At 39.0% G+C, this 25,153-nt stretch overlaps 11 non-coding genes across 11 annotated transcripts; all 11 read left to right on the forward strand.

Annotated features, from left to right (window-relative positions):
- Positions 1–883: 883 nt before the first annotated feature.
- On the forward strand, positions 884–955 carry TRNAD-GUC (transfer RNA aspartic acid (anticodon GUC)). The gene has a single exon. It is a non-coding gene; the product is annotated as a tRNA-Asp (tRNA).
- Positions 956–2,870: 1,915 nt separating this feature from the next.
- Positions 2,871–2,942, forward strand: TRNAD-GUC (transfer RNA aspartic acid (anticodon GUC)). The gene has a single exon. It is a non-coding gene; the product is annotated as a tRNA-Asp (tRNA).
- A 1,914-nt stretch (positions 2,943–4,856) lies between these two features.
- TRNAD-GUC (transfer RNA aspartic acid (anticodon GUC)) lies at positions 4,857–4,928 on the forward strand. Its single transcript has one exon. It is a non-coding gene; the product is annotated as a tRNA-Asp (tRNA).
- A 1,915-nt stretch (positions 4,929–6,843) lies between these two features.
- TRNAD-GUC (transfer RNA aspartic acid (anticodon GUC)) lies at positions 6,844–6,915 on the forward strand. Its single transcript has one exon. It is a non-coding gene; the product is annotated as a tRNA-Asp (tRNA).
- A 1,914-nt stretch (positions 6,916–8,829) lies between these two features.
- On the forward strand, positions 8,830–8,901 carry TRNAD-GUC (transfer RNA aspartic acid (anticodon GUC)). Its single transcript has one exon. It is a non-coding gene; the product is annotated as a tRNA-Asp (tRNA).
- A 1,438-nt stretch (positions 8,902–10,339) lies between these two features.
- TRNAD-GUC (transfer RNA aspartic acid (anticodon GUC)) lies at positions 10,340–10,411 on the forward strand. The gene has a single exon. It is a non-coding gene; the product is annotated as a tRNA-Asp (tRNA).
- A 1,942-nt stretch (positions 10,412–12,353) lies between these two features.
- TRNAD-GUC (transfer RNA aspartic acid (anticodon GUC)) lies at positions 12,354–12,425 on the forward strand. Its single transcript has one exon. It is a non-coding gene; the product is annotated as a tRNA-Asp (tRNA).
- Positions 12,426–16,380: 3,955 nt separating this feature from the next.
- Positions 16,381–16,452, forward strand: TRNAD-GUC (transfer RNA aspartic acid (anticodon GUC)). The gene has a single exon. It is a non-coding gene; the product is annotated as a tRNA-Asp (tRNA).
- A 1,943-nt stretch (positions 16,453–18,395) lies between these two features.
- Positions 18,396–18,467, forward strand: TRNAD-GUC (transfer RNA aspartic acid (anticodon GUC)). Its single transcript has one exon. It is a non-coding gene; the product is annotated as a tRNA-Asp (tRNA).
- A 1,943-nt stretch (positions 18,468–20,410) lies between these two features.
- On the forward strand, positions 20,411–20,482 carry TRNAD-GUC (transfer RNA aspartic acid (anticodon GUC)). Its single transcript has one exon. It is a non-coding gene; the product is annotated as a tRNA-Asp (tRNA).
- A 1,944-nt stretch (positions 20,483–22,426) lies between these two features.
- On the forward strand, positions 22,427–22,498 carry TRNAD-GUC (transfer RNA aspartic acid (anticodon GUC)). Its single transcript has one exon. It is a non-coding gene; the product is annotated as a tRNA-Asp (tRNA).
- The last annotated feature ends 2,655 nt before the right edge of the window (positions 22,499–25,153 follow it).

Raw genomic sequence — 25,153 nt, forward strand, 5'->3', positions numbered from 1 at the left:
CTTAGCGAGCGGCCTGATGAAAGAAAAAAACAAATACAAAACATAAAAAACCGCCCTTGTTCTGAGCAAGCACTCACTAGCAGCAAGCGGCTCTGAATTAGGCCCTATATCAGCTATAATCTAAAAGATATTGCTTAGAACATGTACAACATGGCAAATCCAGCATTTATTGGACTTTATATTCAGGATTCCCATGTATTAAAATTGTATGGTATAGAATATCCAGAAAATGCATAGATATTTATTGGTGCCTTAAAAGAAGAGTGAATATATACATATATATATTTTTTTTAATTAAGTTGGAAACAGTAGCTGAATAATAGAATAAATTATCAATTTTTATAGCATTCACATAATTTGGGCATAATTTAGCAGAAGAGATTTGGAGTTTAATATTCCTCATGCAGAGCTACCATTGGTCTCTAGCATAATAGTCTTTTAGCCATTCAAGGATTTCTAAGCAAATTCTAATTAGAAAAAAGTTGATAAGGGGTAATGGGTTTTGCTAAATTCATTTGAGCTTTTTAAAGGATCTTGAATTACTAAATATACAATCAAGCATCAGAAATGGTCAACCATAAATCAATTCATAGAAATACCTATAAACACTGGCAAATCAACAGTAAAATCCTAGAACATCTCAGTCCAGGGATTATCGGACATGGGTAGAGTAAGAAAATGATAGCTGGGGCAATTTCTATAAGCATTTGACCTAGCTCATGATGCAGAAGAATCGACATGGATCTGATATATGGTGAAAGAGTACACTAACAAATTGATGTATAAATGATTTCAATCATTTTCATTACCCAAGGAAATTATAACAACTCTTAGTTGAACATCACTTTTCTGGACTGGACCAGAAATCACAGCACACAGCCGATCCTCGTTAGTATAGTGGTGAGTATCCCCACCTGTCACGCGGGAGACCGGGGTTCAATTCCCCGACGGGGAGGCTATAACTTTTATTTCTCCAAAATTCCATTTCAGACACAGTGGAAAAATAATAATACAAATGTTATGGCATGCATAAATAACAACCCAAACTATAATATATTGAGATGTGTACTTAAAGGAAACCCTCTTAGATCCATACAAATGGAATAGCAGATAGAGAAAACAAAATGTACCAACTGTAATGATATACTTCTATTACCATTTGTTGGCGTTAGGTTGCTATGGAATAAATCAGAATGGTTTGGTATTTTTATATGTAGAAATAAAATATAGGCAAGGAGGTTGGCATATTGGTGTATGCCACTTTTTGGAATGAAAACTGCACACATTTTCTAGGACATCAAACTACAACATTCAGAATTATTTTGACATTTCTAGCATTGAAAGACCACATTGTTGGGCCCCATTCTCAAGAACAGTATAGGTCAAGTAACTTCTCAAGCAATTTTCTTGTGCTGTCTAAGCCCAACTCCATGAGGTGGGTCCTCAAGACCCAAATTCCATTTTGCAATGGTTAGTAGAATGGATTTAATTTTTTAACAAGCACTTCATTTACATGTCTTTGGCAAGCACCCAAAAATTTTCCTAAGGACTATGGGCATGATTCAGACACACTCGCAAGCGCACAACACTCGTAAGAGGTTCGACGGTCCCCCACTACCCATGCGCCGCCTCCGGCGTGTGCATGCGCAAGATCCGTCCAGCGACGGCTGCTCCATCGATATGGGTCTAGCTACAAGACGGAGCGGCTGTCAATGTTGATTGATAACTCACCGCGTTTTGTATGCGGGGAGGGGGGGGTGGCTGCACAAATGCAGGCATTCCCTTAGGAACGCCTGGTGTTTGTGGGTGGCCCTACTGACATCACTAGTGATGTCAGTAGTGGACTTCCTGTTCTATTAGAGAAGGAAGTTTACTCGGGCTTGTGAGAGCTCAGACCCTTCCACAGGGTCTCCTCGCAAGCCTGATGGTCACGATAATCGCGATGGGCTCCAGGCCACTCGCAAAAGCTGTGGGAGGTCACCCACAGCTTAGCGAGCGGCCTGATGAAAGAAAAAAACAAATACAAAACATAAAAAAACGCCCTTGTTCTGAGCAAGCACTCACTAGCAGCAAGCGGCTCTGAATCAGGCCCTATATCAGCTATAATCTAAAAGATATTGCTTAGAACATGTACAACATGGCAAATCCAGCATTTATTGGACTTTATATTCAGGATTCCCATGTATTAAAATTGTATGGTATAGAATATCCAGAAAATGCATAGATATTTATTGGTGCCTTAAAAGAAGAGTGAATATATACATATATATATTTTTTTTAATTAAGTTGGAAACAGTAGCTGAATAATAGAATAAATTATCAATTTTTATAGCATTCACATAATTTGGGCATAATTTAGCAGAAGAGATTTGGAGTTTAATATTCCTCATGCAGAGCTACCATTGGTCTCTAGCATAATAGTCTTTTAGCCATTCAAGGATTTCTAAGCAAATTCTAATTAGAAAAAAGTTGATAAGGGGTAATGGGTTTTGCTAAATTCATTTGAGCTTTTAAAAGGATCTTGAATTACTAAATATACAATCAAGCATCAGAAATGGTCAACCATAAATCAATTCATAGAAATACCTATAAACACTGGCAAATCAACAGTAAAATCCTAGAACATCTCAGTCCAGGGATTATCGGACATGGGTAGAGTAAGAAAATGATAGCTGGGGCAATTTCTATAAGCATTTGACCTAGCTCATGATGCAGAAGAATCGACATGGATCTGATATATGGTGAAAGAGTACACTAACAAATTGATGTATAAATGATTTCAATCATTTTCATTACCCAAGGAAATTATAACAACTCTTAGTTGAACATCACTTTTCTGGACTGGACCAGAAATCACAGCACACAGCCGATCCTCGTTAGTATAGTGGTGAGTATCCCCGCCTGTCACGCGGGAGACCGGGGTTCAATTCCCCGACGGGGAGGCTATAACTTTTATTTCTCCAATATTCCATTTCAGACACAGTGGAAAAATAATAATACAAATGTTATGGCATGCATAAATAACAACCCAAACTATAATATATTGAGATGTGTACTTAAAGGAAACCCTCATAGATCCATACAAATGGAATAGCAGATAGAGAAAACAAAATGTACCAACTGTAATGATATACTTCTATTACCATTTGTTGGCGTTAGGTGGCTATGGAATAAATCAGAATGGTTTGGTATTTTTATATGTAGAAATAAAATATAGGCAAGGAGGTTGGCATATTGGTGTATGCCACTTTTTGGAATGAAAACTGCACACATTTTCTAGGACATCAAACTACAACATTCAGAATTATTTTGACATTTCTAGCATTGAAAGACCACATTGTTGGGCCCCATTCTCAAGAACAGTATAGGTCAAGTAACTTCTCAAGCAATTTTCTTGTGCTGTCTAAGCCCAACTCCTTGAGGTGGGTCCTCAAGACCCAAATTCCATTTTGCAATGGTTAGTAGAACGGATTTGATTTTTTAACAAGCACTTCATTTACATGTCTTTGGCAAGCACCCAAAAATTTTCCTAAGGACTATGGGCATGATTCAGACACACTCGCAAGCGCACAACACTCGTAAGTGGTTCGACGGTCCCCCACTACCCATGCGCCGCCTCCGGCGTGTGCATGCGCAAGATCCGTCCAGCGACGGCTGCTCCATCGATATGGGTCTAGCTACAAGACGGAGCGGCTGTCAATGTTGATTGATAACTCACCGCGTTTTGTATGCGGGGAGGGGGGGTGGCTGCACAAATGCAGGCATTCCCTTAGGAACGCCTGGTGTTTGTGGGTGGCCCTACTGACATCACTAGTGATGTCAGTAGTGGACTTCCTGTTCTATTAGAGCAGGAAGTTTACTCGGGCTTGTGAGAGCTCAGACCCTTCCACAGGGTCTCCTCGCAAGCCTGATGGTCACGATAATCGCGATGGGCTCCAGGCCACTCGCAAAAGCTGTGGGAGGTCACCCACAGCTTAGCGAGCGGCCTGATGAAAGAAAAAAACAAATACAAAACATAAAAAACCGCCCTTGTTCTGAGCAAGCACTCACTAGCAGCAAGCGGCTCTGAATTAGGCCCTATATCAGCTATAATCTAAAAGATATTGCTTAGAACATGTACAACATGGCAAATCCAGCATTTATTGGACTTTATATTCAGGATTCCCATGTATTAAAATTGTATGGTATAGAATATCCAGAAAATGCATAGATATTTATTGGTGCCTTAAAAGAAGAGTGAATATATACATATATATATTTTTTTTAATTAAGTTGGAAACAGTAGCTGAATAATAGAATAAATTATCAATTTTTATAGCATTCACATAATTTGGGCATAATTTAGCAGAAGAGATTTGGAGTTTAATATTCCTCATGCAGAGCTACCATTGGTCTCTAGCATAATAGTCTTTTAGCCATTCAAGGATTTCTAAGCAAATTCTAATTAGAAAAAAGTTGATAAGGGGTAATGGGTTTTGCTAAATTCATTTGAGCTTTTTAAAGGATCTTGAATTACTAAATATACAATCAAGCATCAGAAATGGTCAACCATAAATCAATTCATAGAAATACCTATAAACACTGGCAAATCAACAGTAAAATCCTAGAACATCTCAGTCCAGGGATTATCGGACATGGGTAGAGTAAGAAAATGATAGCTGGGGCAATTTCTATAAGCATTTGACCTAGCTCATGATGCAGAAGAATCGACATGGATCTGATATATGGTGAAAGAGTACACTAACAAATTGATGTATAAATGATTTCAATCATTTTCATTACCCAAGGAAATTATAACAACTCTTAGTTGAACATCACTTTTCTGGACTGGACCAGAAATCACAGCACACAGCCGATCCTCGTTAGTATAGTGGTGAGTATCCCCACCTGTCACGCGGGAGACCGGGGTTCAATTCCCCGACGGGGAGGCTATAACTTTTATTTCTCCAAAATTCCATTTCAGACACAGTGGAAAAATAATAATACAAATGTTATGGCATGCATAAATAACAACCCAAACTATAATATATTGAGATGTGTACTTAAAGGAAACCCTCTTAGATCCATACAAATGGAATAGCAGATAGAGAAAACAAAATGTACCAACTGTAATGATATACTTCTATTACCATTTGTTGGCGTTAGGTTGCTATGGAATAAATCAGAATGGTTTGGTATTTTTATATGTAGAAATAAAATATAGGCAAGGAGGTTGGCATATTGGTGTATGCCACTTTTTGGAATGAAAACTGCACACATTTTCTAGGACATCAAACTACAACATTCAGAATTATTTTGACATTTCTAGCATTGAAAGACCACATTGTTGGGCCCCATTCTCAAGAACAGTATAGGTCAAGTAACTTCTCAAGCAATTTTCTTGTGCTGTCTAAGCCCAACTCCATGAGGTGGGTCCTCAAGACCCAAATTCCATTTTGCAATGGTTAGTAGAATGGATTTAATTTTTTAACAAGCACTTCATTTACATGTCTTTGGCAAGCACCCAAAAATTTTCCTAAGGACTATGGGCATGATTCAGACACACTCGCAAGCGCACAACACTCGTAAGAGGTTCGACGGTCCCCCACTACCCATGCGCCGCCTCCGGCGTGTGCATGCGCAAGATCCGTCCAGCGACGGCTGCTCCATCGATATGGGTCTAGCTACAAGACGGAGCGGCTGTCAATGTTGATTGATAACTCACCGCGTTTTGTATGCGGGGAGGGGGGGGTGGCTGCACAAATGCAGGCATTCCCTTAGGAACGCCTGGTGTTTGTGGGTGGCCCTACTGACATCACTAGTGATGTCAGTAGTGGACTTCCTGTTCTATTAGAGAAGGAAGTTTACTCGGGCTTGTGAGAGCTCAGACCCTTCCACAGGGTCTCCTCGCAAGCCTGATGGTCACGATAATCGCGATGGGCTCCAGGCCACTCGCAAAAGCTGTGGGAGGTCACCCACAGCTTAGCGAGCGGCCTGATGAAAGAAAAAAACAAATACAAAACATAAAAAAACGCCCTTGTTCTGAGCAAGCACTCACTAGCAGCAAGCGGCTCTGAATCAGGCCCTATATCAGCTATAATCTAAAAGATATTGCTTAGAACATGTACAACATGGCAAATCCAGCATTTATTGGACTTTATATTCAGGATTCCCATGTATTAAAATTGTATGGTATAGAATATCCAGAAAATGCATAGATATTTATTGGTGCCTTAAAAGAAGAGTGAATATATACATATATATATTTTTTTTAATTAAGTTGGAAACAGTAGCTGAATAATAGAATAAATTATCAATTTTTATAGCATTCACATAATTTGGGCATAATTTAGCAGAAGAGATTTGGAGTTTAATATTCCTCATGCAGAGCTACCATTGGTCTCTAGCATAATAGTCTTTTAGCCATTCAAGGATTTCTAAGCAAATTCTAATTAGAAAAAAGTTGATAAGGGGTAATGGGTTTTGCTAAATTCATTTGAGCTTTTTAAAGGATCTTGAATTACTAAATATACAATCAAGCATCAGAAATGGTCAACCATAAATCAATTCATAGAAATACCTATAAACACTGGCAAATCAACAGTAAAATCCTAGAACATCTCAGTCCAGGGATTATCGGACATGGGTAGAGTAAGAAAATGATAGCTGGGGCAATTTCTATAAGCATTTGACCTAGCTCATGATGCAGAAGAATCGACATGGATCTGATATATGGTGAAAGAGTACACTAACAAATTGATGTATAAATGATTTCAATCATTTTCATTACCCAAGGAAATTATAACAACTCTTAGTTGAACATCACTTTTCTGGACTGGACCAGAAATCACAGCACACAGCCGATCCTCGTTAGTATAGTGGTGAGTATCCCCGCCTGTCACGCGGGAGACCGGGGTTCAATTCCCCGACGGGGAGGCTATAACTTTTATTTCTCCAATATTCCATTTCAGACACAGTGGAAAAATAATAATACAAATGTTATGGCATGCATAAATAACAACCCAAACTATAATATATTGAGATGTGTACTTAAAGGAAACCCTCATAGATCCATACAAATGGAATAGCAGATAGAGAAAACAAAATGTACCAACTGTAATGATATACTTCTATTACCATTTGTTGGCGTTAGGTGGCTATGGATTAAATCAGAATGGTTTGGTATTTTTATATGTAGAAATAAAATATAGGCAAGGAGGTTGGCATATTGGTGTATGCCACTTTTTGGAATGAAAACTGCACACATTTTCTAGGACATCAAACTACAACATTCAGAATTATTTTGACATTTCTAGCATTGAAAGACCACATTGTTGGGCCCCATTCTCAAGAACAGTATAGGTCAAGTAACTTCTCAAGCAATTTTCTTGTGCTGTCTAAGCCCAACTCCTTGAGGTGGGTCCTCAAGACCCAAATTCCATTTTGCAATGGTTAGTAGAACGGATTTGATTTTTTAACAAGCACTTCATTTACATGTCTTTGGCAAGCACCCAAAAATTTTCCTAAGGACTATGGGCATGATTCAGACACACTCGCAAGCGCACAACACTCGTAAGTGGTTCGACGGTCCCCCACTACCCATGCGCCGCCTCCGGCGTGTGCATGCGCAAGATCCGTCCAGCGACGGCTGCTCCATCGATATGGGTCTAGCTACAAGACGGAGCGGCTGTCAATGTTGATTGATAACTCACCGCGTTTTGTATGCGGGGAGGGGGGGTGGCTGCACAAATGCAGGCATTCCCTTAGGAACGCCTGGTGTTTGTGGGTGGCCCTACTGACATCACTAGTGATGTCAGTAGTGGACTTCCTGTTCTATTAGAGCAGGAAGTTTACTCGGGCTTGTGAGAGCTCAGACCCTTCCACAGGGTCTCCTCGCAAGCCTGATGGTCACGATAATCGCGATGGGCTCCAGGCCACTCGCAAAAGCTGTGGGAGGTCACCCACAGCTTAGCGAGCGGCCTGATGAAAGAAAAAAACAAATACAAAACATAAAAAACCGCCCTTGTTCTGAGCAAGCACTCACTAGCAGCAAGCGGCTCTGAATTAGGCCCTATATCAGCTATAATCTAAAAGATATTGCTTAGAACATGTACAACATGGCAAATCCAGCATTTATTGGACTTTATATTCAGGATTCCCATGTATTAAAATTGTATGGTATAGAATATCCAGAAAATGCATAGATATTTATTGGTGCCTTAAAAGAAGAGTGAATATATACATATATATATTTTTTTTAATTAAGTTGGAAACAGTAGCTGAATAATAGAATAAATTATCAATTTTTATAGCATTCACATAATTTGGGCATAATTTAGCAGAAGAGATTTGGAGTTTAATATTCCTCATGCAGAGCTACCATTGGTCTCTAGCATAATAGTCTTTTAGCCATTCAAGGATTTCTAAGCAAATTCTAATTAGAAAAAAGTTGATAAGGGGTAATGGGTTTTGCTAAATTCATTTGAGCTTTTTAAAGGATCTTGAATTACTAAATATACAATCAAGCATCAGAAATGGTCAACCATAAATCAATTCATAGAAATACCTATAAACACTGGCAAATCAACAGTAAAATCCTAGAACATCTCAGTCCAGGGATTATCGGACATGGGTAGAGTAAGAAAATGATAGCTGGGGCAATTTCTATAAGCATTTGACCTAGCTCATGATGCAGAAGAATCGACATGGATCTGATATATGGTGAAAGAGTACACTAACAAATTGATGTATAAATGATTTCAATCATTTTCATTACCCAAGGAAATTATAACAACTCTTAGTTGAACATCACTTTTCTGGACTGGACCAGAAATCACAGCACACAGCCGATCCTCGTTAGTATAGTGGTGAGTATCCCCGCCTGTCACGCGGGAGACCGGGGTTCAATTCCCCGACGGGGAGGCTATAACTTTTATTTCTCCAAAATTCCATTTCAGACACAGTGGAAAAATAATAATACAAATGTTATGGCATGCATAAATAACAACCCAAACTATAATATATTGAGATGTGTACTTAAAGGAAACCCTCATAGATCCATACAAATGGAATAGCAGATAGAGAAAACAAAATGTACCAACTGTAATGATATACTTCTATTACCATTTGTTGGCGTTAGGTGGCTATGGAATAAATCAGAATGGTTTGGTATTTTTATATGTAGAAATAAAATATAGGCAAGGAGGTTGGCATATTGGTGTATGCCACTTTTTGGAATGAAAACTGCACACATTTTCTAGGACATCAAACTACAACATTCAGAATTATTTTGACATTTCTAGCATTGAAAGACCACATTGTTGGGCCCCATTCTCAAGAACAGTATAGGTCAAGTAACTTCTCAAGCAATTTTCTTGTGCTGTCTAAGCCCAACTCCATGAGGTGGGTCCTCAAGACCCAAATTCCATTTTGCAATGGTTAGTAGAATGGATTTAATTTTTTAACAAGCACTTCATTTACATGTCTTTGGCAAGCACCCAAAAATTTTCCTAAGGACTATGGGCATGATTCAGACACACTCGCAAGTGCACAACACTCGTAAGTGGTTCGACGGTCCCCCACTACCCATGCGCCGCCTCCGGCGTGTGCATGCGCAAGATCTGTCCAGCGATGGCTGCTCCATCGATATGGGTCTATATTCAGGATTCCCATGTATTAAAATTGTATGGTATAGAATATCCAGAAAATGCATAGATATTTATTGGTGCCTTAAAAGAAGAGTGAATATATACATATATATATTTTTTTTAATTAAGTTGGAAACAGTAGCTGAATAATAGAATAAATTATCAATTTTTATAGCATTCACATAATTTGGGCATAATTTAGCAGAAGAGATTTGGAGTTTAATATTCCTCATGCAGAGCTACCATTGGTCTCTAGCATAATAGTCTTTTAGCCATTCAAGGATTTCTAAGCAAATTCTAATTAGAAAAAAGTTGATAAGGGGTAATGGGTTTTGCTAAATTCATTTGAGCTTTTTAAAGGATCTTGAATTACTAAATATACAATCAAGCATCAGAAATGGTCAACCATAAATCAATTCATAGAAATACCTATAAACACTGGCAAATCAACAGTAAAATCCTAGAACATCTCAGTCCAGGGATTATCGGACATGGGTAGAGTAAGAAAATGATAGCTGGGGCAATTTCTATAAGCATTTGACCTAGCTCATGATGCAGAAGAATCGACATGGATCTGATATATGGTGAAAGAGTACACTAACAAATTGATGTATAAATGATTTCAATCATTTTCATTACCCAAGGAAATTATAACAACTCTTAGTTGAACATCACTTTTCTGGACTGGACCAGAAATCACAGCACACAGCCGATCCTCGTTAGTATAGTGGTGAGTATCCCCGCCTGTCACGCGGGAGACTGGGGTTCAATTCCCCGACGGGGAGGCTATAACTTTTATTTCTCCAATATTCCATTTCAGACACAGTGGAAAAATAATAATACAAATGTTATGGCATGCATAAATAACAACCCAAACTATAATATATTGAGATGTGTACTTAAAGGAAACCCTCATAGATCCATACAAATGGAATAGCAGATAGAGAAAACAATATGTACCGAATGTAATGATATACTTCTATTACCATTTGTTGGCGTTAGGTGGCTATGGAATAAATCAGAATGGTTTGGTATTTTGGGAAGGTTTATACATACTTACATTTTTATATGTAGAAATAAAATATAGGCAAGGAGGTTGGCATATTGGTGTATGCCACTTTTTGGAATGAAAACTGCACACATTTTCTAGGACATCAAACTACAACATTCAGAATTATTTTGACATTTCTAGCATTGAAAGACCACATTGTTGGGCCCCATTCTCAAGAACAGTATAGGTCAAGTAACTTCTCAAGCAATTTTCTTGTGCTGTCTAAGCCCTACTCCATGAGGTGGGTCCTCAAGACCCAAATTCCATTTTGCAATGGTTAGTAGAATGGATTTTATTTTTTAACAAGCACTTCATTTACATGTCTTTGGCAAGCACCCAAAAATTTTCCTAAGGACTATGGGCCTGATTCAGACACACTCGCAAGCGCACAACACTCGTAAGTGGTTCGACGGTCCCCCACTACCCATGCGCCGCCTCCGGCGTGTGCATGCGCAAGATCCGTCCAGCGACGGCTGCTCCATCGATATGGGTCTAGCTAAAAAACGGAGCGGCTGTCAATGTTGATTGATAACTCACCGCGTTTTGTATGCGGGGAGGGGGGGGTGGCTGCACAAATGCAGGCATTCCCTTAGGAACGCCTGGTGTTTGTGGGTGGCCCTACTGACATCACTAGTGATGTCAGTAGTGGACTTCCTGTTCTATTAGAGCAGGAAGTTTACTCGGGCTTGTGAGAGCTCAGACCCTTCCACAGGGTCTCCTCACAAGCCTGATGGTCACGATAATCGCGATGGGCTCCAGGCCACTCGAAAAAGCTGTGGGAGGTCACCCACAGCTTAGCGAGTGGCCTGATGAAAGAAAAAAACAAATACAAAACATAAAAAACCGCCCTTGTTCTGAGCAAGCACTCACTAGCAGCAAGCGGCTCTGAATCAGGCCCTATATCAGCTATAATCTAAAAGATATTGCTTAGAACATGTACAACATGGCAAATCCAGCATTTATTGGACTTTATATTCAGGATTCCCATGTATTAAAATTGTATGGTATAGAATATCCAGAAAATGCATAGATATTTGTTGGTGCCTTAAAAGAAGAGTGAATATATACATATATATATTTTTTTTAATTAAGTTGGAAACAGTAGCTGAATAATAGAATAAATTATCAATTTTTATAGCATTCACATAATTTGGGCATAATTTAGCAGAAGAGATTTGGAGTTTAATATTCCTCATGCAGAGCTACCATTGGTCTCTAGCATAATAGTCTTTTAGCCATTCAAGGATTTCTAAGCAAATTCTAATTAGAAAAAAGTTGATAAGGGGTAATGGGTTTTGCTAAATTCATTTGAGCTTTTTAAAGGATCTTGAATTACTAAATATACAATCAAGCATCAGAAATGGTCAACCATAAATCAATTCATAGAAATACCTATAAACACTGGCAAATCAACAGTAAAATCCTAGAACATCTCAGTCCAGGGATTATCGGACATGGGTAGAGTAAGAAAATGATAGCTGGGGCAATTTCTATAAGCATTTGACCTAGCTCATGATGCAGAAGAATCGACATGGATCTGATATATGGTGAAAGAGTACACTAACAAATTGATGTATAAATGATTTCAATCATTTTCATTACCCAAGGAAATTATAACAACTCTTAGTTGAACATCACTTTTCTGGACTGGACCAGAAATCACAGCACACAGCCGATCCTCGTTAGTATAGTGGTGAGTATCCCCGCCTGTCACGCGGGAGACCGGGGTTCAATTCCCCGACGGGGAGGCTATAACTTTTATTTCTCCAATATTCCATTTCAGACACAGTGGAAAAATAATAATACAAATGTTATGGCATGCATAAATAACAACCCAAACTATAATATATTGAGATGTGTACTTAAAGGAAACCCTCATAGATCCATACAAATGGAATATCAGATAGAGAAAACAAAATGTACCAACTGTAATGATATACTTCTATTACCATTTGTTGGCGTTAGGTGGCTATGGAATAAATCAGAATGGTTTGGTATTTTGGGAAGGTTTATACATACTTACATTTTTATATGTAGAAATAAAATATAGGCAAGGAGGTTGGCATATTGGTGTATGCCACTTTTTGGAATGAAAACTGCACACATTTTCTAGGACATCAAACTACAACATTCAGAATTATTTTGACATTTCTAGCATTGAAAGACCACATTGTTGGGCCCCATTCTCAAGAACAGTATAGGTCAAGTAACTTCTCAAGCAATTTTCTTGTGCTGTCTAAGCCCAACTCCATGAGGTGGGTCCTCAAGACCCAAATTCCATTTTGCAATGGTTAGTAGAATGGATTTTATTTTTTAACAAGCACTTCATTTACATGTCTTTGGCAAGCACCCAAAAATTTTCCTAAGGACTATGGGCATGATTCAGACACACTCGCAAGCGCACAACACTCGTAAGAGGTTCGACGGTCCCCCACTACCCATGCGCCGCCTCCGGCGTGTGCATGCGCAAGATCCGTCCAGCGACGGCTGCTCCATCGATATGGGTCTAGCTACAAGACGGAGCGGCTGTCAATGTTGATTGATAACTCACCGCGTTTTGTATGCGGGGAGGGGGGGGTGGCTGCACAAATGCAGGCATTCCCTTAGGAACGCCTGGTGTTTGTGGGTGGCCCTACTGACATCACTAGTGATGTCAGTAGTGGACTTCCTGTTCTATTAGAGAAGGAAGTTTACTCGGGCTTGTGAGAGCTCAGACCCTTCCACAGGGTCTCCTCGCAAGCCTGATGGTCACGATAATCGCGATGGGCTCCAGGTCACTCGCAAAAGCTGTGGGAGGTCACCCACAGCTTAGCGAGCGGCCTGATGAAAGAAAAAATCAAATACAAAACATAAAAAACGCCCTTGTTCTGAGCAAGCACTCACTAGCAGCAAGCGGCTCTGAATCAGGCCCTATATCAGCTATAATCTAAAAGATATTGCTTAGAACATGTACAACATGGCAAATCCAGCATTTATTGGACTTTATATTCAGGATTCCCATGTATTAAAATTGTATGGTATAGAATATCCAGAAAATGCATAGATATTTATTGGTGCCTTAAAAGAAGAGTGAATATATACATATATATATTTTTTTTAATTAAGTTGGAAACAGTAGCTGAATAATAGAATAAATTATCAATTTTTATAGCATTCACATAATTTGGGCATAATTTAGCAGAAGAGATTTGGAGTTTAATATTCCTCATGCAGAGCTACCATTGGTCTCTAGCATAATAGTCTTTTAGCCATTCAAGGATTTCTAAGCAAATTCTAATTAGAAAAAAGTTGATAAGGGGTAATGGGTTTTGCTAAATTCATTTGAGCTTTTTAAAGGATCTTGAATTACTAAATATACAATCAAGCATCAGAAATGGTCAACCATAAATCAATTCATAGAAATACCTATAAACACTGGCAAATCAACAGTAAAATCCTAGAACATCTCAGTCCAGGGATTATCGGACATGGGTAGAGTAAGAAAATGATAGCTGGGGCAATTTCTATAAGCATTTGACCTAGCTCATGATGCAGAAGAATCGACATGGATCTGATATATGGTGAAAGAGTACACTAACAAATTGATGTATAAATGATTTCAATCATTTTCATTACCCAAGGAAATTATAACAACTCTTAGTTGAACATCACTTTTCTGGACTGGACCAGAAATCACAGCACACAGCCGATCCTCGTTAGTATAGTGGTGAGTATCCCCGCCTGTCACGCGGGAGACTGGGGTTCAATTCCCCGACGGTTAGGCTATAACTTTTATTTCTCCAATATTCCATTTCAGACACAGTGGAAAAATAATAATACAAATGTTATGGCATGCATAAATAACAACCCAAACTATAATATATTGAGATGTGTACTTAAAGGAAACCCTCATAGATCCATACAAATGGAATAGCAGATAGAGAAAACAAAATGTACCAACTGTAATGATATACTTCTATTACCATTTGTTGGCGTTAGGTGGCTATGGAATAAATCAGAATGGTTTGGTATTTTGGGAAGGTTTATACATACTTACATTTTTATATGTAGAAATAAAATATAGGCAAGGAGGTTGGCATATTGGTGTATGCCACTTTTTGGAATGAAAACTGCACACATTTTCTAGGACATCAAACTACAACATTCAGAATTATTTTGACATTTCTAGCATTGAAAGACCACATTGTTGGGCCCCATTCTCAAGAACAGTATAGGTCAAGTAACTTCTCAAGCAATTTTCTTGTGCTGTCTAAGCCCAACTCCATGAGGTGGGTCCTCAAGACCCAAATTCCATTTTGCAATGGTTAGTAGAATGGATTTTATTTTTTAACAAGCACTTCATTTACATGTCTTTGGCAAGCACCCAAAAATTTTCCTAAGGACTATGGGCATGATTCAGACACACTCGCAAGCGCACAACACTCGTAAGTGGTTCGACGGTCCCCCACTACCCATGCGCCGCCTCCGGCGTGTGCATGCGCAAGATCCGTCCAGCGACGGCTGCTCCATCGATATGGGTCTAGCTACAAGACGGAGCGGCTGTCAATGTTGATTGATAACTCACCGCGTTTTGTATGCGGGGAGGGGGGGGTGGCTGCACAAATGCAGGCATTCCCTTAGGAACGCCTGGTGTTTGTGGGTTGCCCTACTTACATCACTAGTGATGTCAGTAGTGGACTTCCTGTTCTATTAGAGCAGGAAGTTTACTCGGGCTTGTGAGAGCTCAGACCCTTCCACAGGGTCTCCTCGCAAGCCTGATGGTCACGATAATCGCGATGGGCTCCAGGCCACTCGCAAAAGCTGTGGGAGGTCACCCACAGCTTAGCGAGCGGCCTGATGAAAGAAAAAAACAAATACAAAACATAAAAAACCGCCCTTGTTCTGAGCAAGCACTCACTAGCAGCAAGCGGCTCTGAATCAGGCCCTATATCAGCTATAATCTAAAAGATATTGCTTAGAACATGTACAACATGGCAAATCCAGCATTTATTGGACTTTATATTCAGGATTCCCATGTATTAAAATTGTATGGTATAGAATATCCAGAAAATGCATAGATATTTATTGGTGCCTTAAAAGAAGATTGAATATATACATATATATATATTTTTTAATTAAGTTGGAAACAGTAGCTGAATAATAGAATAAATTATCAATTTTTATAGCATTCACATAATTTGGGCATAATTTAGCAGAAGAGATTTGGAGTTTAATATTCCTCATGCAGAGCTACCATTGGTCTCTAGCATAATAGTCTTTTAGCCATTCAAGGATTTCTAAGCAAATTCTAATTAGAAAAAAGTTGATAAGGGGTAATGGGTTTTGCTAAATTCATTTGAGCTTTTTAAAGGATCTTGAATTACTAAATATACAATCAAGCATCAGAAATGGTCAACCATATATCAATTCATAGAAATACCTATAAACACTGGCAAATCAACAGTAAAATCCTAGAACATCTCAGTCCAGGGATTATCGGACATGGGTAGAGTAAGAAAATGATAGCTGGGGCAATTTCTATAAGCATTTGACCTAGCTCATGATGCAGAAGAATCGACATGGATCTGATATATGGTGAAAGAGTACACTAACAAATTGATGTATAAATGATTTCAATCATTTTCATTACCCAAGGAAATTATAACAACTCTTAGTTGAACATCACTTTTCTGGACTGGACCAGAAATCACAGCACACAGCCAATCCTCGTTAGTATAGTGGTGAGTATCCCCGCCTGTCACGCGGGAGACCGGGGTTCAATTCCCCGACGGGGAGGCTATAACTTTTATTTCTCCAATATTCCATTTCAGACACAGTGGAAAAATAATAATACAAATGTTATGGCATGCATAAATAACAACCCAAACTATAATATATTGAGATGTGTACTTAAAGGAAACCCTCATAGATCCATACAAATGGAATAGCAGATAGAGAAAACAAAATGTACCAACTGTAATGATATACTTCTATTACCATTTGTTGGCGTTAGGTGGCTATGGAATAAATCAGAATGGTTTGGTATTTTGGGAAGGTTTATACATACTTACATTTTTATATGTAGAAATAAAATATAGGCAAGGAGGTTGGCATATTGGTGTATGCCACTTTTTGGAATGAAAACTGCACACATTTTCTAGGACATCAAACTACAACATTCAGAATTATTTTGACATTTCTAGCATTGAAAGACCACATTGTTGGGCCCCATTCTCAAGAACAGTATAGGTCAAGTAACTTCTCAAGCAATTTTCATGTGCTGTCTAAGCCCAACTCCATGAGGTGGGTCCTCAAGACCCAAATTCCATTTTGCAATGGTTAGTAGAATGGATTTTATTTTTTAACAAGCACTTCATTTACATGTCTTTGGCAAGCACCCAAAAATTTTCCTAAGGACTATGGGCATGATTCAGACACACTCCCAAGCGCACAACACTCGTAAGTGGTTCGACGGTCCCCCACTACCCATGCGCCGCCTCCGGCGTGTGCATGCGTAAGATCCGTCCAGCGACGGCTGCTCCATCGATATGGGTCTAGCTACAAGACGGAGCGGCTGTCAATGTTGATTGATAATTCACCGCGTTTTGTATGCGGGGAGGGGGGTGTGGCTGCACAAATGCAGGCATTCCCTTAGGAACGCCTGGTGTTTGTGGGTGGCCCTACTGACATCACTAGTGATGTCAGTAGTGGACTTCCTGTTCTATTAGAGCAGGAAGTTTACTCGGGCTTGTGAGAGCTCAGACCCTTCCACAGGGTCTCCTCGCAAGCCTGATGGTCACGATAATCGCGATGGGCTCCAGGCCACTCGCAAAAGCTGTGGGAGGTCACCCACAGCTTAGCGAGCGGCCTGATGAAAGAAAAAAACAAATACAAAACATAAAAAAAACGCCCTTGTTCTGAGCAAGCACTCACTAGCAGCAAGCGGCTCTGAATCAGGCCCTATATCAGCTATAATCTAAAAGATATTGCTTAGAACATGTACAACATGGCAAATCCAGCATTTATTGGACTTTATATTCAGGATTCCCATGTATTAAAATTGTATGGTATAGAATATCCAGAAAATGCATAGATATTTATTGGTGCCTTAAAAGAAGAGTGAATATATACATATATATATATTTTTTAATTAAGTTGGAAACAGTAGCTGAATAATAGAATAAATTATCAATTTTTATAGCATTCACATAATTTGGGCATAATTTAGCAGAAGAGATTTGGAGTTTAATATTCCTCATGCAGAGCTACCATTGGTCTCTAGCATAATAGTCTTTTAGCCATTCAAGGATTTCTAAGCAAATTCTAATTAGAAAAAAGTTGATAAGGGGTAATGGGTTTTGCTAAATTCATTTGAGCTTTTTAAAGGATCTTGAATTACTAAATATACAATCAAGCATCAGAAATGGTCAACCATAAATCAATTCATAGAAATACCTATAAACACTGGCAAATCAACAGTAAAATCCTAGAACATCTCAGTCCAGGGATTATCGGACATGGGTAGAGTAAGAAAATGATAGCTGGGGCAATTTCTATAAGCATTTGACCTAGCTCATGATGCAGAAGAATCGACATGGATCTGATATATGGTGAAAGAGTACACTAACAAATTGATGTATAAATGATTTCAATCATTTTCATTACCCAAGGAAATTATAACAACTCTTAGTTGAACATCACTTTTCTGGACTGGACCAGAAATCACAGCACACAGCTGATCCTCGTTAGTATAGTGGTGAGTATCCCCGCCTGTCACGCGGGAGACCGGGGTTCAATTCCCCGACGGGGAGGCTATAACTTTTATTTCTCCAATATTCCATTTCAGACACAGTGGAAAAATAATAATACAAATGTTATGGCATGCATAAATAACAACCCAAACTATAATATATTGAGATGTGTACTTAAAGGAAACCCTCATAGATCCATACAAATGGAATAGCAGATAGAGAAAACAAAATGTACCAACTGTAATGATATACTTCTATTACCATTTGTTGGCGTTAGGTGGCTATGGAATAAATCAGAATGGTTTGGTATTTTGGGAAGGTTTATACATACTTACATTTTTATATGTAGAAATAAAATATAGGCAAGGAGGTTGGCATATTGGTGTATGCCACTTTTTGGAATGAAAACTGCACACATTTTCTAGGACATCAAACTACAACATTCAGAATTATTTTGACATTTCTAGCATTGAAAGACCACATTGTTGGGCCCCATTCTCAAGAACAGTATAGGTCAAGTAACTTCTCAAGCAATTTTCTTGTGCTGTCTAAGCCCAACTCCATGAGGTGGGTCCTCAAGACCCAAAATCCATTTTGCAATGGTTAGTAGAATGGATTTTATTTTTTAACAAGCACTTCATTTACATGTCTTTGGCAAGCACCCAAAAATTTTCCTAAGGACTATGGGCGTGATTCAGACACACTCGCAAGCGTACAACACTCGTAAGTGGTTCGACGGTCCCCCACTACCCATGCGCCGCCTCCGGCGTGTGCATGCACAAGATCCGTCCAGCGACGGCTGCTCCATCGATATGGGTCTAGCTACAAGACGGAGCGGCTGTCAATGTTGATTGATAACTCACCGCGTTTTGTATGCGGGGAGGGGGGGGGTGGCTGCACAAATGCAGGCATTCCCTTAGGAACGCCTGGTGTTTGTGGGTGGCCCTACTGACATCACTAGTGATGTCAGTAGTGGACTTCCTGTTCTATTAGAGCAGGAAGTTTACTCCGGCTTGTGAGAGCTCAGACCCTTCCACAGGGTCTCCTCGCAAGCCTGATGGTCACGATAATCGCGATGGGCTCCAGGCCACTCGCAAAAGCTGTGGGAGGTCACCCACAGCTTAGCGAGCGGCCTGATGAAAGAAAAAAACAAATACAAAACATAAAAAACCGCCCTTGTTCTGAGCAAGCACTCACTAGCAGCAAGCGGCTCTGAATCAGGCCCTATATCAGCTATAATCTAAAAGATATTGCTTAGAACATGTACAACATGGCAAATCCAGCATTTATTGGACTTTATATTCAGGATTCCCATGTATTAAAATTGTATGGTATAGAATATCCAGAAAATGCATAGATATTTATTGGTGCCTTAAAAGAAGAGTGAATATATACATATATATATATATTTTAATTAAGTTGGAAACAGTAGCTGAATAATAGAATAAATTATCAATTTTTATAGCATTCACATAATTTGGGCATAATTTAGCAGAAGAGATTTGGAGTTTAATATTCCTCATGCAGAGCTACCATTGGTCTCTAGCATAATAGTCTTGTAGCCATTCAAGGATTTCTAAGCAAATTCTAATTAGAAAAAAGTTGATAAGGGGTAATGGGTTTTGCTAAATTCATTTGAGCTTTTTAAAGGATCTTGAATTACTAAATATACAATCAAGCATCAGAAATGGTCAACCATAAATCAATTCATAGAAATACCTATAAACACTGGCAAATCAACAGTAAAATCCTAGAACATCTCAGTCCAGGGATTATCGGACATGGGTAGAGTAAGAAAATGATAGCTGGGGCAATTTCTATAAGCATTTGACCTAGCTCATGATGCAGAAGAATCGACATGGATCTGATATATGGTGAAAGAGTACACTAACAAATTGATGTATAAATGATTTCAATCATTTTCATTACCCAAGGAAATTATAACAACTCTTAGTTGAACATCACTTTTCTGGACTGGACCAGAAATCACAGCACACAGCTGATCCTCGTTAGTATAGTGGTGAGTATCCCCGCCTGTCACGCGGGAGACCGGGGTTCAATTCCCCGACGGGGAGGCTATAACTTTTATTTCTCCAATATTCCATTTCAGACACAGTGGAAAAATAATAATACAAATGTTATGGCATGCATAAATAACAACCCAAACTATAATATATTGAGATGTGTACTTAAAGGAAACCCTCATAGATCCATACAAATGGAATAGCAGATAGAGAAAACAAAATGTACCAACTGTAATGATATACTTCTATTACCATTTGTTGGCGTTAGGTGGCTATGGAATAAATCAGAATGGTTTGGTATTTTGGGAAGGTTTATACATACTTACATTTTTATATGTAGAAATAAAATATAGGCAAGGAGGTTGGCATATTGGTGTATGCCACTTTTTGGAATGAAAACTGCACACATTTTCTAGGACATCAAACTACAACATTCAGAATTATTTTGACATTTCTAGCATTGAAAGACCACATTGTTGGGCCCCATTCTCAAGAACAGTATAGGTCAAGTAACTTCTCAAGCAATTTTCTTGTGCTGTCTAAGCCCAACTCCATGAGGTGGGTCCTCAAGACCCAAATTCCATTTTGCAATGGTTAGTAGAATGGATTTTATTTTTTAACAAGCACTTCATTTACATGTCTTTGGCAAGCACCCAAACATTTTCCTAAGGACTATGGGCATGATTCAGACACACTCGCAAGCGCACAACACTCGTAAGTGGTTCGACGGTCCCCCCACTACCCATGCGCCGCCTCCGGCGTGTGCATGCGCAAGATCCATCCAGCGACGGCTGCTCCATCGATATGGGTCTAGCTACAAGACGGAGCAGCTGTCAATGTTGATTGATAACTCACCGCGTTTTGTATGCGGGGAGGGGGGGGTGGCTGCACAAATGCAGGCATTCCCTTAGGAACGCCTGGTGTTTGTGGGTGGCCCCTACTGACATCACTAGTGATGTCAGTAGGTGGACTTCCTGTTCTATTAGAGCAGGAAGTTTACTCAGGCTTGTGAGAGCTCAGACCCTTCCACAGGGTCTCCTCGCAAGCCTGATGGTCACGATAATCGCGATGGGCTCCAGGCCACTCGCAAAAGCTGTGGGAGGTCACCCACAGCTTAGCGAGCGGCCTGATGAAAGAAAAAAACAAATACAAAACATAAAAAACCGCCCTTGTTCTGAGCAAGCACTCACTAGCAGCAAGCGGCTCTGAATCAGGCCCTATATCAGCTATAATCTAAAAGATATTGCTTAGAACATGTACAACATGGCAAATCCAGCATTTATTGGACTTTATATTCAGGATTCCCATGTATTAAAATTGTATGGTATAGAATATCCAGAAAATGCATAGATATTTATTGGTGCCTTAAAAGAAGAGTGAATATATACATATATTTTTTTTTTTAATTAAGTTGGAAACAGTAGCTGAATAATAGAATAAATTATCAATTTTTATAGCATTCACATAATTTGGGCATAATTTAGCAGAAGAGATTTGGAGTTTAATATTCCTCATGCAGAGCTACCATTGGTCTCTAGCATAATAGTCTTTTAGCCATTCAAGGATTTCTAAGCAAATTCTAATTAGAAAAAAGTTGATAAGGGGTAATGGGTTTTGCTAAATTCATTTGAGCTTTTTAAAGGATCTTGAATTACTAAATATACAATCAAGCATCAGAAATGGTCAACCATAAATCAATTCATAGAAATACCTATAAACACTGGCAAATCAACAGTAAAATCCTAGAACATCTCAGTCCAGGGATTATCGGACATGGGTAGAGTAAGAAAATGATAGCTGGGGCAATTTCTATAAGCATTTGACCTAGCTCATGATGCAGAAGAATCGACATGGATCTGATATATGGTGAAAGAGTACACTAACAAATTGATGTATAAATGATTTCAATCATTTTCATTACCCAAGGAAATTATAACAACTCTTAGTTGAACATCACTTTTCTGGACTGGACCAGAAATCACAGCACACAGCCGATCCTCGTTAGTATAGTGGTGAGTATCCCCGCCTGTCACGCGGGAGACCGGGGTTCAATTCCCCGACGGGGAGGCTATAACTTTTATTTCTCCAATATTCCATTTCAGACACAGTGGAAAAATAATAATACAAATGTTATGGCATGCATAAATAACAACCCAAACTATAATATATTGAGATGTGTACTTAAAGGAAACCCTCATAGATCCATACAAATGGAATAGCAGATAGAGAAAACAAAATGTACCAACTGTAATGATATACTTCTATTACCATTTGTTGGCGTTAGGTGGCTATGGAATAAATCAGAATGGTTTGGTATTTTGGGAAGGTTTATACATACTTACATTTTTATATGTAGAAATAAAATATAGGCAAGGAGGTTGGCATATTGGTGTATGCCACTTTTTGGAATGAAAACTGCACACATTTTCTAGGACATCAAACTACAACATTCAGAATTATTTTGACATTTCTAGCATTGAAAGACCACATTGTTGGGCCCCATTCTCAAGAACAGTATAGGTCAAGTAACTTCTCAAGCAATTTTCTTGTGCTGTCTAAGCCCAACTCCATGAGGTGGGTCCTCAAGACCCAAATTCCATTTTGCAATGGTTAGTAGAATGGATTTTATTTTTTAACAAGCACTTCATTTACATGTCTTTGGCAAGCACCCAAAATTTTTCCTAAGGACTATGGGCATGATTCAGACACACTCGCAAGCGCACAACACTCGTAAGTGGTTCGACGGTCCCCCACTACCCATGCGCCGCCTCCGGCGTGTGCATGCGCAAGATCCGTCCAGCGACGGCTGCTCCATCGATATGGGTCTAGCTACAAGACGGAGCGGCTGTCAATGTTGATTGATAACTCACCGCGTTTTGTATGCGGGGAGGGGGGGGTGGCTGCACAAATGCAGGCATTCCCTTAGGAACGCCTGGTGTTTGTGGGTGGCCCTACTGACATCACTAGTGATGTCAGTAGTGGACTTCCTGTTCTATTAGAGCAGGAAGTTTACTCGGGCTTGTGAGAGCTCAGACCCTTCCACAGGGTCTCCTCGCAAGCCTGATGGTCACGATAATCGCGATGGGCTCCAGGCCACTCGCAAAAGCTGTGGGAGGTCACCCACAGCTTAGCGAGCGGCCTGATGAAATCAAAAAACAAATACAAAACATAAAAAACCGCCCTTGTTCTGAGCAAGCACTCACTAGCAGCAAGCGGCTCTGAATCAGGCCCTATATCAGCTATAATCTAAAAGATATTGCTTAGAACATGTACAACATGGCAAATCCAGCATTTATTGGACTTTATATTCAGGATTCCCATGTATTAAAATTGTATGGTATAGAATATCCAGAAAATGCATAGATATTTATTGGTGCCTTAAAAGAAGAGTGAATATATACATATATATATTTTTTTTAATTAAGTTGGAAACAGTAGCTGAATAATAGAATAAATTATCAATTTTTATAGCATTCACATAATTTGGGCATAATTTAGCAGAAGAGATTTGGAGTTTAATATTCCTCATGCAGAGCTACCATTGGTCTCTAGCATAATAGTCTTTTAGCCATTCAAGGATTTCTAAGCAAATTCTAATTAGAAAAAAGTTGATAAGGGGTAATGGGTTTTGCTAAATTCATTTGAGCTTTTTAAAGGATCTTGAATTACTAAATATACAATCAAGCATCAGAAATGGTCAACCATAAATCAATTCATAGAAATACCTATAAACACTGGCAAATCAACAGTAAAATCCTAGAACATCTCAGTCCAGGGATTATCGGACATGGGTAGAGTAAGAAAATGATAGCTGGGGCAATTTCTATAAGCATTTGACCTAGCTCATGATGCAGAAGAATCGACATGGATCTGATATATGGTGAAAGAGTACACTAACAAATTGATGTATAAATGATTTCAATAATTTTCATTACCCAAGGAAATTATAACAACTCTTAGTTGAACATCACTTTTCTGGACTGGACCAGAAATCACAGCACACAGCCAATCCTCGTTAGTATAGTGGTGAGTATCCCCATCTGTCACGCGGGAGACCGGGGTTCAATTCCCCGATGGGGAGGCTATAACTTTTATTTCTCCAATATTCCATTTCAGACACAGTGGAAAAATAATAATACAAATGTTATGGCATGCATAAATAACAACCCAAACTATAATATATTGAGATGTGTACTTAAAGGAAACCCTCATAGATCCATACAAATGGAATAGCAGATAGAGAAAACAAAATGTACCAACTGTAATGATATACTTCTATTACCATTTGTTGGCGTTAGGTGGCTATGGAATAAATCAGAATGGTTTGGTATTTTGGGAAGGTTTATACATACTTACATTTTTATATGTAGAAATAAAATATAGGCAAGGAGGTTGGCATATTGGTGTATGCCACTTTTTGGAATGAAAACTGCACACATTTTCTAGGACATCAAACTACAACATTCAGAATTATTTTGACATTTCTAGCATTGAAAGACCACATTGTTGGGCCCCATTCTCAAGAACAGTATAGGTCAAGTAACTTCTCAAGCAATTTTCTTGTGCTGTCTAAGCCCAACTCCATGAGGTGGGTCCTCAAGACCCAAATTCCATTTTGCAATGGTTAGTAGAATGGATTTTATTTTTTAACAAGCACTTCATTTACATGTCTTTGGCAAGCACCCAAAAATTTTCCTAAGGACTATGGGCATGATTCAGACA

Source organism: Taudactylus pleione, unplaced genomic scaffold, assembly GCF_031769625.1.
Source record: "Taudactylus pleione unplaced genomic scaffold, aTauple2 ptg000282l, whole genome shotgun sequence".
In the NCBI taxonomy this organism is placed as follows: Eukaryota; Metazoa; Chordata; class Amphibia; order Anura; family Myobatrachidae; genus Taudactylus; species Taudactylus pleione.